The 11,593-nt window shown below is 49.3% G+C and overlaps 1 long non-coding RNA gene across 1 annotated transcript; it reads right to left on the reverse strand.

Annotated features, from left to right (window-relative positions):
* Positions 1 to 877: 877 nt before the first annotated feature.
* Positions 878 to 2,405, reverse strand: LOC123586528. The gene is made up of 3 exons (XR_006706852.1): positions 2,220 to 2,405; positions 1,892 to 1,969; positions 878 to 934 (listed from the first exon to the last, which is right to left on the reverse strand). It is a non-coding gene; the product is annotated as an uncharacterized LOC123586528 (long non-coding RNA).
* Positions 2,406 to 11,593: the final 9,188 nt, after the last annotated feature.

Below are 11,593 nucleotides of genomic sequence, written 5' to 3' on the forward strand. Positions count from 1 at the left end.
CGGGTTCCAAAGTATGTTTTTATGTTTGTTGGCAAATAGAACTGTCACCAGCAACAATAACAACACTGTTTCCCTTCGACTGAAGCTACTTCATTTCTTCCCATTTGTTCCAGGGCTGGCGCTGGACAGATGAATAATGTAGGCTCGGCGGCTGGCCCAAGTCCTGACCTCGTGCCTCGAAAAGCAAACACAGTGGTGAAAATGGAGAGACTTGTTTGTTTGAACTCTCCCTGCCTGACTTAAAAGAGAAAAAGAAAAGAAAGAAAAGGAAAAACAAACCTCCCACCACCTCATTTCATCAACGTGGACACTGAAGTTTTATTGTTTTGTTTTGTTTTTCTTTTTTTGTTTTCGTTTCTCACGTTGTGAAGCGAGGAACGACAGCCCCCTACTGGCGCGAGGAATGGAGCCCTCGGTGGTCGGGGCGACCCTGCCATCTCGTGGCCGCGGGTGGGATGTGCACCCGCGGGGAAACTCCAACCTCTGAGCATCATGGAACACAGGTTGTTTGGAGGATTCTCCGAAGTGGGCAGGGAGAGGTTTCGGTGAAGACATCTCAGGGAAATGGAGTGGAGTCTTTGGAGGGAAACAGAGGCGGATTTGGAGTCAGGATGTCGGTTCTCTATCTCAATGCCGGGCAACTCCCGGTGACGTCACGCTTGAGCAGATGATCTTGTTCTTTAATTTTTTTTTTTTAATGTTTATTTACTTTTGACAGACAGAGAGAGACAAAGCATGAGCAGGGGAGGGGCAGAGAGAGAGAAGGAGACACAGAGTCGGAAGCAGGCTCCGGGCCCCGAGCCCTCAGCACAGAGCCCGACGTGGGGTTTGAACTCACGGACCGCGAGATCATGACCTGAAGCCCAAGTTGGACGCTCAACTGACTGGGCCCCCCAGGCGCCCCGATCTTGTTCTTATGAACCTGTTTCCTCATCTGTAAAATGGACGTCATAATACACGTTTGATTCTTAGAGTTTTATGAAGCTTAAGTAAGATGATGCGTGTAGAGTGACTTGTAAACTTTATACACGAATACACATAAATATATTAAAAACCCCTGAAGACATGGATTCTGGCATCACACTTGGTAAAACTTTTTCAGAGACTCCGAAGCTGTTTGCCTGCCTAACCCTATAAGGATAAAGTCCTAGCTTTAGGGTGAGAAGAGTAAAGGGCTTCACTCTGCCTCATGCTTTCCTAAATGCACACACTGTCAAATTCTCTGAAGTAAATCCAGGTTGTCTGACCTTTCTTCGTAGGGCCGGTGAGTGGACGATGAGGAATGTAGATGAGGCTTTGGAGGTTAAGCTTTGCTTACAAAGTGCCCATTAGCGTTGAGGCTTGGGTACTTGGCCACCTCGTCTCCTCTTAAAAGCCCGAGCCAGACACAACAGCTACACAAGCACTCTTAACGATGTCTAAGCCGCGTCGTGCAGACACAAGATGACTCATCAAACACAAGAGGGCTTTGGCCACTGCTTCTGTGCAGTCGTTTGGAGGAAACCAAGAACTTCTGGGGTCTAGCTCCGGACTTGGTGAACAAAGCCACGTGTGTGGTCCTCACCTGGCACTAAGTTGCATTCCTGCCTGGGTTAGCAGGCCAGCCAGTGCTTGGTCGACTGATCCCATCTCCAAGGCAAGACCCGTTTGAGCCTGGAGGTCTCCGACTCAGGGCTGGCCCTTTCAGGGCCCTCCAGTTACGGCTTATCCCTCGTCTCACTGACAGGAGGCAGGCTTAGGGTACATTTGGCTGCAGGATAGATAGTTTTGCAAGGAGAAAATAGCACACCAGCCAAGGGACAGCAAATCCTTGGGCAAGCGGTGAAGAACTATGACTCAGATTTCCAGGCCGTCTGCCCCCCAGGCTAGGCTCTGTTACCTCCTTGCTCACCTGTTTCCAAGTTGGGTTCACCCAGGCCAGGAAGCCACCTTTAGAATCGTGAATGTCGCCGGTGAGCCTGTGTTGTATCTGGAGAAGGACACAGAAGAGGGAAACAGGCTGTGTCTCTGGGAAGGTCCTGTGTCAGATCCGGGGCTGGTGGGGGAGGGGTGGAAGGCAAGGTCGTGCCCTGCCCTGCAGAAAGAGTGTGTCCCTCCAACCCCTCGGAGACGACATGCCAGAACTCCAAAACCGGAGAAGGCATTTATTCCCACCCCAACTAACTCTTATTGGGCTGCCCCAGAATCTTCCAGAGAGAACAACCCCCGCCTCAGGCCACCCCTGAAAATAGGTGGTTCTTCCTCCTCTGGTCACCGGGAGACGGACAGCAGCCAGACTCTTCCCCACAGGAGGGTACAAGATGGGGAGGCTTTTCTTCAGAACTTTTCTATCCCTGATCAATTATCTACATTAGCCAAATGAGAGTAGGAATTCAAGGTGTGGTGGCCGGACTTTCAGAGCTGAAGTGCAGGGTGACCCGACGAGGCAGAGGTGATTGTAGGCACAATAGGACAAAAGTATTCACTTCCTGTGATGTGTCATAAAGGGAAACTTAGAGCATCAGGGTTCAAGAGGGAGCCCCGTGGCCAAGGGTTTAAATATAAACCAATGAATTAATTTATTTGGATGAACACACTTACTTTTAGGATAACTATTTGGATTTATTTAGGATACACTGCTTAATAGAACCCAGTAGTGAAAATACCTATCTTATGCATCAGACTTCACAAAAGTTTAAGAAGCAGTAGAGAAAATATATTAAAACTTGGCCGCATGGGGGCGCCTGGGTGGTTCAGTCGGTTAAGCGTCTGACTTCGGCTCAGGTCATGATCTCAAGGTTCAGGAGTTTGAGCCCTGCATCAGGCTGACAGCTCAGAGCCTGGAGCCGGCTTCGGATTCTGTGTCTCCCTCTCTCTCTCTGCCCCTCCTCTGCTTGTGTCCTCTCTCTCTCTCTCTCTCTCTCAAAAATAAATAAACATTAAAAAACCTTTTTTTAACTTGGCCATGTGTTATGTGTTATACAAGACATACGAAGATTTTGCCTGGCCTTTGGCCCTGGTTGCTGGGAGGGGGCCCCCACACCCTTGGAATTTCTGCAGTTGTAAGACTGTCTTGTTATTCATGGCGGGCCCTTCAGACCACACCTGAGTTGACGCTAACACGGGGACTCTTGGTGGGTTCCTAAACAGTTTCAGGATAGGCGCCGGCCATGTTGGAAAGACCAGCCATGTGATGAGAAAGCGGGGGATATGAGTCACGTGATGTCAGCCCAGCCTCTGGGGAGGGGAGATTGTGTTCAATCACCGCGGCCAATGATTCAGTTACTCTTGCCTGTATTGCTAAACCCCAGTAAAGACTGTGGAGGACACCAAAACTTGAGTGAGCTTCCCTGGTGGGTAATCATATACCGACCACCATAACACATCCTGAAGATACCAGAGCTTCCCATTCGGGACCCTCCCAGGTTCCTGCCCTGGCATCCATTTCTTCATCTGGCTGGTCCTGATATGTATCCTTTACAATGAAACTAAATCATGCATGTAGCATTTCCCTGAGTTCTGGGAGTCACTCCAGCGAATGATGGAACCTGAGTAAGTAGTGGGAACCAACGTTTTAGCCAGTTGGTGAGAAGTGCAGGAAATCTCCAAGCCCACGGCTGGTATCTAGAGCGAGGGAAGTCTGGTGGACCAGGGTGCCTTCATTTGAAATTCGATCCAACTCTGGATAGTTGGTGGCAGACCTGCACCGTGCTATGAAACGAATCCTATAGAAGCCCCGGGGAAATTCACAAACGGTGCACTCGTCTGGGCATTATGTTCGTTCACGAATTTGCTTCCCACACATACGAGAGGCGATCAGTCACATGTGTTGGTTGAATGAATGAGTTAATTATGGCACAGGGAGCTCTCTGCCCACTGTCTCAGCCTGGGGTGTGGATCCTGCCTCACCTGACCCGCTCAAATCAGCCACAACCCCACCTACACCCTGCTAAGTGTCCTTTGCATGCTGGAGCTTATGAGTGCCCTGGGGAGAGTCTGTCTGTCTATGTCCCTTCACCTTGATAGCCAAATCCCACCTACATGAACCATCGGTTTGCTTGTTTTCACCCATGATATGGGCCAGGAGAAGAACCGAGTGGGACTTCACACCAGGATGCAAAACAAATACCAATACGAAGCTAGACTCCCAGGAAGAGGAATCTGACGGTCATGTTTGAAGAGACTTCATCCGAACTGGAAGGTTGTTGGTTTTTATAATTGAGACATAACCGACATGTAACATTATATTAGTTTTAGGTACACAACATAATGATTAAATATATGTACATATTAGGAAATAGTGACCAGAATTAGTTTAGTCAACACCCGTCACCACACATCATTACGAATTTTTTCTTTGGTGAGAACTGTTATGATCTACTCTCTCAGCAACTTTCAAATGTGCAAGGTTATTAACTGTAGTCGCCATGCTGTATATTACGGCCCCAGACCTTACTCATCTTATACAGGAAGTCTGTATCTTTTGACCCCCTTTATCCCTTTTGCCCATCCCCCACCCCCTGCCTCTGGCGTCCACCAATTTGTTCTCTATATCTACGAGTTTGGCTTTTTTTTAGATTCCACATAGAAGAGAGATCATACAGTATTTCCCTTTCTCCATCTCGTTTATTTTACTGAGCATAATACCCTTAAGGTCCATCTGTGTGGTCAGATAGCAGGATTTCCTTCTTTTATGGCTAAATAATATTCCATTCTGTGTGTGCACGTGTATGTGTATGTATACACCACATTTTCTTTATGCATTCATCCACTGATGGACAATTAGGTTGTTTCTACAACTTGGCTCTTGTGAATAAAGGTGAAGAAAACATGGTATCTTTTGCAGATAGTTTTCCTCTCCTTCAGATAAATATCCAGTGGCAGAATGACTGGGTCATATGACAATTCTACTTTTAGTTTTTGGAGGAACCTCCATACTGGGTTCCCTAGTGGCTACACCAACTGGCATTCCCACCAACGGTACATGTGGGTTCCTTTTCCTCCACACCCTCACCGGCCCTTGTTAGTTCTTGTCTTTCTGCTACTAGCCATTCTGACAGGTGTGAGGTGAAATCTCATTGTGGTTTTGACTTGGCGTTTCCCCGATGGCTGGTGATGTTGAACACCTGTTCACGTGACCTATATGGCCCGGACACTTGTTTCTGATAACTGCCAGAACGTACGCCTCATCTCCCTGCCCGCTCACAAATCCCTAAACCTTCTAGAAAAGACAGTCTTAAAATCGTGAAGGCACAGGAGACCCAGAAGGGCCGCTCTTAATGATCCAGACGTGTTGTCAAATCCTCAGAAACCAGAAGGCAGGCAGGGATGGGACGAGAGGACCAGCAAGCAGTGATACTGCTAATAGGCCAGGGGGAGGGCAGAGATGTGCAAACGGAGAGGCGGCTGGGGGCCGGTGGTGTGACTGGTTTAGGAGCGCCTGGGTGGGCTGGTGAGTGAGGACACCTATCTTCTTGAGAAGCAAGTTCCCTGAAAAAGGGGGAGTCCCTCAAGCTGATGTGCCCCCTCCTCCCTGCCTCCCACAGGAGAGGGGCTATGACGTTCAGTGGCAGGCCAAGGGGAAATCTTGAGTGTGACCGTGAACCCACCACCAGGCAACACTGGCTGCTTGAGGAAAAACCAATCCGGTGAAAAAGAGACACCAAAGTCAATGGACAGAACATACTCATGGACTCCAGGGCAGCAGGTGAAGGGGGAGGGCACTGCAGAAGAGTCTCACGGGCTGGGTGACTGAAGGACACAGCCGTTGGAGGCAGGAAAAGCCCTGGGTAACCGGTAACTCCCATGTTTGCACACAACCTGTCCTGCCCTCCCCAGGTGGGCTCCTTTTCCATTCCCTCTCTTGACCTCAGAAGCCTCCCATCCTCAGGACCTGTAGGCACCATGCTTCCTTCCTGGATGGAGTCCCCATCCTGCGTCTTTTTTCCTCCTGGGATTTGAGCTGTGACTTGTTGGGCCCCAGCCTTCCAATGTCTTTTTTCCTTCAAAGACTTTTTGCTGCTCTCGTGGGGCCTCTCATATCTGGAACACATTCAAACCTGATAACTACTTTCTGAAATAATGGACCTAACAGAAGGCACAGAAGTGCCCCCCCCCCAACCCCCTGGGCTCTGGCCCTGCTCACAGGATCTCTGGAACTTTCATTCTGTCAGCCTTCACCATCCAGGAGCTGAGTGACTGAATTCATGCTTTTCTAGATATTCATTTTTAGTTGTTAAGCTTAGTATGATATGTATCCATATTTCATATCTACTCTAGTACATACATCAGTCATGGAATTCGATTTCTAGAAGGATCTAAAAATGGTTCTAGGGCTGGAATAATGAGTGGTTCTTCTAGAGATAGGAGCCGACATACACCAGGAACATGACATATGGTTAGGTCCCCTGGGCAAGGCAGGGGGGTATGGGGGTGGTTAAGGCAAAGACCAAAGTCTTCTGACTTTCAGTCTTCTAGATCATTCTAATGAGTGATTCTCAGGTGGTTAGGCAAATGTAACTCCCAGGCCTAGGCCCTAGGGCTGAGTCAGCTGTTCACATTAAAACAGTTACTCTGGAGGGGTGCCTGGGTGGCTCAGTCGTTTAAGTGTCTGACTCTTGGTTTCAGCTCAGGTCATGATCTCATGGTTTGTGAGTTTGAGCCCTGAGTTGGACCCTGTGCTGACAGTGTGGAGCCTGCTTGGGACTCTCTCTTTCCTCTCACTGCCCCTCCCCTGCTCATGCTAGCACACATGTGCACGTGCTTTCTCTCTCTCTCTCTCTCTCTCTCTCTCTCCCTCAAAAATAAATAAATAAACATTTTTAACAAATGGTTAATCTGGAGGGGTGCCTGGGTGGCTCAGTCAGTTAAGCATCTGACTTTGAACTCGGGTCAGGTCATGATCTCGTGGTTTATAAGATCAAGCCCCACATCGGGCTCAGCACTGACAGAGCAGAGCCTGCTTAGGATTCTCTCTCTCCCTCTCTCTCTGCCCCTCTCCCACTTATGTAGGCATGTAAGCACTCTCTCTCTCTCTCTCTCTCTCTTTTTCTGTCTCTCAAATGGATAAATAAACTTAAAAATTTTTTTAAATAAAAAAATACAAAATGGTTAGTCTGCAGTCTGGCAATGTAAACAAATAATTGTGCTGCCACGTGTATTCTTATCCCACATCTAATTCTCGACTTTAAACACCGTTCAATGCCTAGGGTTCATGTTGTTCAACCCCACAATTTTCCTGCTACACTACCATTTCTTCTAAGTGTGAAAATTAAGGGCACCAGAATTCCGCTTAAGGACAGGAACTGTCTTTGTCGAGAAAAAGAAAATACCTTGATTAGTGCCTGAGTAGAATATGAGCCTCCCTATAAAGGGCCTGGGTATCAGGTGGCCTCATACCTTTCAAGGACAAGGCTGTATAACCAAGGGGGGAGGAGGGTTGGACAGGGATGCATAGAAAGGGGAGGAAGGGGGAGGGCACCCTTCCAGGACCCTCAAAATCTTGAGCAATATCTAAACCCATTACTACTCCGTGGGAGTGATCTTCTATTGTGAAAGCCAAAAAAGGAGCTGAATTGCATGTAAAGGTAAACATGACCTTGGACAGAGACAACCCAGGGGAAGGCCAGACCTAAGGTAGAGGAGGCCAGGGGACCCAAGTCCCCATCAATTAGGACATTTTTGGTTTCCACCAGGTTTAGGATTGGAGGGTTTTGAGGCATTTCACCTGGGCAACTTGAGTTGATATCTGGATTAATCAAAGATGTGGACAGGAATTTGTGTACAAAGATATTAATAACAGAGTTACATATGTTGGAAGCTGGGAAACCTAAATGTACAACAATAGGGATCTGGTTAAATGCACTGAGAGAGAGCTTAGAAACTTGGGAAACTTGGGAAAGTTCCTGCTATCATGTCAAGAAAAGGAAAACATACGAAATGCTACTGGTATTACTAATACTTGGTATTAGTTTGTTTTTTTTTTTTTTTTCTTCTTATAACAAGTGATCTTTTCTCAAAGAAAAGAGGAAGACTAAAATGTTAACAGGTCATTCCAGAGTTTGTGGGGTTATAAGTGACTTGTCTTTTATTTGGTTTGTTTCTGCAGGATTTTCAAATTCTCCATAATGAGCAAAGGAAGGTTACAATCAGGAAAAGTCAACATCACTTTTGAAGCATGGGAGTGAAGTTTGTTTGTGTTCGTTGGCTTACTTGGCAGAGGCGGGAGGGATGAGCAAGCAGGACGGTGCCCTTAAGTCATTGTTCGGGCATGATTTGTTTATGCCAGTTTAGGTAGAGACGACATTTGTGTAGCAGAGATGACGAAGGAGGGGAACCATTTCTAGGGGATCTCCTGTCTTGTCAGGAAAAACAAATTTAAAAAAAGGAAAGAGGGGAGGAAGGAGAGAGGAAATGGAGAAACGATACACTGAGACTCTCTCCTGAAATGGGGTCCAAACTGGTAGGTGAGTTCTGTTTCACTTCTGCGTGTTTTTACCTAGTCAAAAAGGTGACAGTTGCATTTGGATGTGTTGGCAGTCATGTAGAGAGAACGTGCATGTGTATGCGTGTGCATGGATGTGCCTATGTGTGCAGAGTGAGGCAATACCTTCTCTCTGTGTCCTACGTGAATTATCTGCTACAAACGAGGACAAAGCCTGTAAAACCTCAACTCCTGCCCCCCTCTCCCACGAACCCCCCATAAAATTGAGGACACCTCACTTACGGTACACAGAAAGCTGCAATCATTTTCACCTCTCTCGGCTGTCAGGGTGAGTGGCAAGAGGTCAGGCTTGACATATTCCTATCTCAAAAATACTTGAGGAAGAGATCCTATCAGATGTTCCGGGTCAGCCAGATAATGCATGACCTAGTGTCGTGGCCCTGGGCCCGGTGTCAGAAAGACACATCTCATTGTCTTGACATCGAGCACCAGAGAAGAGCATCACGTTCCCAAATGATCCCACAACTAATTTTGCAGACCATGCCGTGATTTAGAATTGGGTACAGGCTGGGGCGCCTGGGCAACCCAATCGGTTAAGCATCTGACTCTTGGTTTCAGCTCTGGTCATGAGCTCACGGTTTGTGAGATCGAGCCCTGTGGAATCCTCTCTCCCTCTCTCTCTGCCTCTCCCCCTTCTCACAATAAGTAAAAATATAAAATGTTAATTAAAAAAAATTGAGTAGAGGCTATGCCACTGTGTGCGTACAACCCTGGCCAAGCCACGTCACGTCTCAAGGCCTCAGCCACCTCACCGGTATCACGAGCCCTTAAGCGGCATTTCCAAGGTGCCTTTAAGCACTGAAAAGTCTGCCGTTCTTTAATTGTAGAAATTATGTACAAGAGTGTGTGTGTATGTGCGTGCGTGTGCGTGTGTGGTGTTTATTTGCCCAAGTGGAAGGCAACTAAGGGTGTCTAATAGGTGACAATTTCAATGATATTTAATCCTAAAGGGGAAATGGAAGGAAGTATCATTTCTTGAGTGACTCCTGAGAGTCTAGACATCATTGAGTAACACTGCAGTTTGGAAAAGAGAAGCTTGAACGTAAGTGACTTCCTCAAGAGCAGCCGATCATTAAGAGCCACAGGTGAGAAACCCCATCCAGACTGTCTAACTCCAAAGCTGTGGGACTGGCAGATCAGTCCCTTCACCTTCACGAGGCCCTTTGGTTAGATACCAGGTGGACCTTGTCACTGTCATCGTTCCAGGCACTGGGGCAACACTGCTTGTGCCACTTACCGCTTCTGCCACTGGGCTGGTCACCACGGCTCCAGACAATGCCCACGGGCACTGTGGCAGCTGTGAAAGGGGCCTTGAGGTTGGAGGAAGAGTGATTGCATCCTGTTGGCGCCCCAGAAGGTCACCTTGCTTATGAGATGGAGACTCCAGAGTCTGGGCTGAACATTAACACATCAAGAATGCATTAATCATGGCCTCACCGTGTCTCACTGTTCCAGGACCGCACGCACCCTCCCAGTCAGGGCGAGTTTTCTGCTTCCCGAGGGGAGGTGCACCTCCCCCCCCCCCCCACCGCCATCCCCCAAGCTTCTCATGACCGCACTAACTGCCATTCCTAGGAGCATCTGCTGGAATCAGAGCAGAGTGTGGGCAGGGACCCGAAAGGCCGGAGTTTCACCCCCTTGCCCTACCCACCAGGCCGCATTGCCTCTTTCAGCAACGCCTATCCTGGAGAAAGTAAATTCCAGAAGTTCGACATATGCTGTACCATTTAGGGAGGCTGGGTTATACCGAAAAGAGTAAACTACCAGGAAATCACTCGTCGTTCCGTCGCCGCTTAGCTGCGAGACTTTGGGCAAAAGCCACCAGCACTCTCGGAGCCCAAGCCCCCACCTCCACGAGGTGAAAGAATTAGGGAAGGCGATCTCTCGCACCTCCGCCATCTCGGGAGTCCACCACCTGCCCCAGACTGGCAGCTTTCACCGGGGCGCAGCGTCCTTCTAGAAACTGTGTTCTGCGGAATGACTCTGCGTTCACCTTTCGTGACTTTTCCGAGTTTCCTGCCTCCTGGCACCGTGGAGCGCTAGCCTCCTTCTGTCAATGCGTGCGGTTGGATGACTGCGGCTGGATGCCAGCCGCCGCCTCCAAGAGGCACCATCTTGCCCGACGCCGGAGCTGCCTGCTGACCTGTCCCCACAGCTGCCGCCGTGTCGCAGCCCCTCCCTGGCAGCCCTCCCCAGCCCCTCGCTGTCCCCCCGCCGGCCTCTCAGACACCACCTGAGGCGTCAGCTGGCCCTGGGGCCTCTGCCACTGGGAGTACTGGCATTAGCCCTTCACGGTGCGCCCGCGGCCTTGAGAGGCGCTTCCCCAGACGAGTCCCCACAGGGCCGATAATCTCACCCCATTTCACAGATGGGGCACTGTGGCCACAGGACCTCCTTGTCTTCCAAGAAGGAACAAAGGCGAGGCGGCAGCCAGGGCGCAAATGAAAGCGTGGGCATGCTCCCAGAGCCATGCGAGCTCTCGTAATGGGTCAGGCGTCTTTTTTTTTTTTACCTTTTGAAAGTTTGTCGGGTTTATATATAGCCTCCCTCTTGTCCTCCGAACGCGGCAGGGCTCGCCATCAGTCACTGGGCTGAACACCTGGAACTCTGTGGGGACTATCATTAGAAGGATGCGAAGCCAGGTGTGGTTTTGGACCAGAGACCCTATTGGAAGAGGGAGGATTTCTCACTTTCCAAGTTTACTCTGCTCAAGTTAAAACAATTAACCTCTTTTCCCCTTCAAACAACTGTTCTCCGCAGCTTTCCACCAGCTATAGCCAACCCGGAGCCACAAAGTCGACAGTGGACTCCCGCCACCCTTGAAGCCTCCGGGTGCAGAAGCATATGGAACCCTTCCTCCGGGCCTCCCTTCCTCCCTGGCTGCCTTCTTCCCCACCCACGTCACCACCACCCACTGGACGTTACACCTCCTGAGAGCGGGGGGTTTTCTCCAGTGCTGGGGTCATGACGAGACCACCGCCAAAGGGGCCTTGGCCACAGTTAGGCCCCCACATTGGGGCCCAGGTGAGCCTGCAGGGAGGGGAGCACAGATGGAGAGGTTATTCCCAACCACTTGGGGTCTTAGCCCTCTTAACTGATGTCGCTGTCAGC

Source organism: Leopardus geoffroyi, chromosome C3 (assembly GCF_018350155.1).
Source record: "Leopardus geoffroyi isolate Oge1 chromosome C3, O.geoffroyi_Oge1_pat1.0, whole genome shotgun sequence".
Lineage (NCBI taxonomy): Eukaryota > Metazoa > Chordata > Mammalia > Carnivora > Felidae > Leopardus > Leopardus geoffroyi.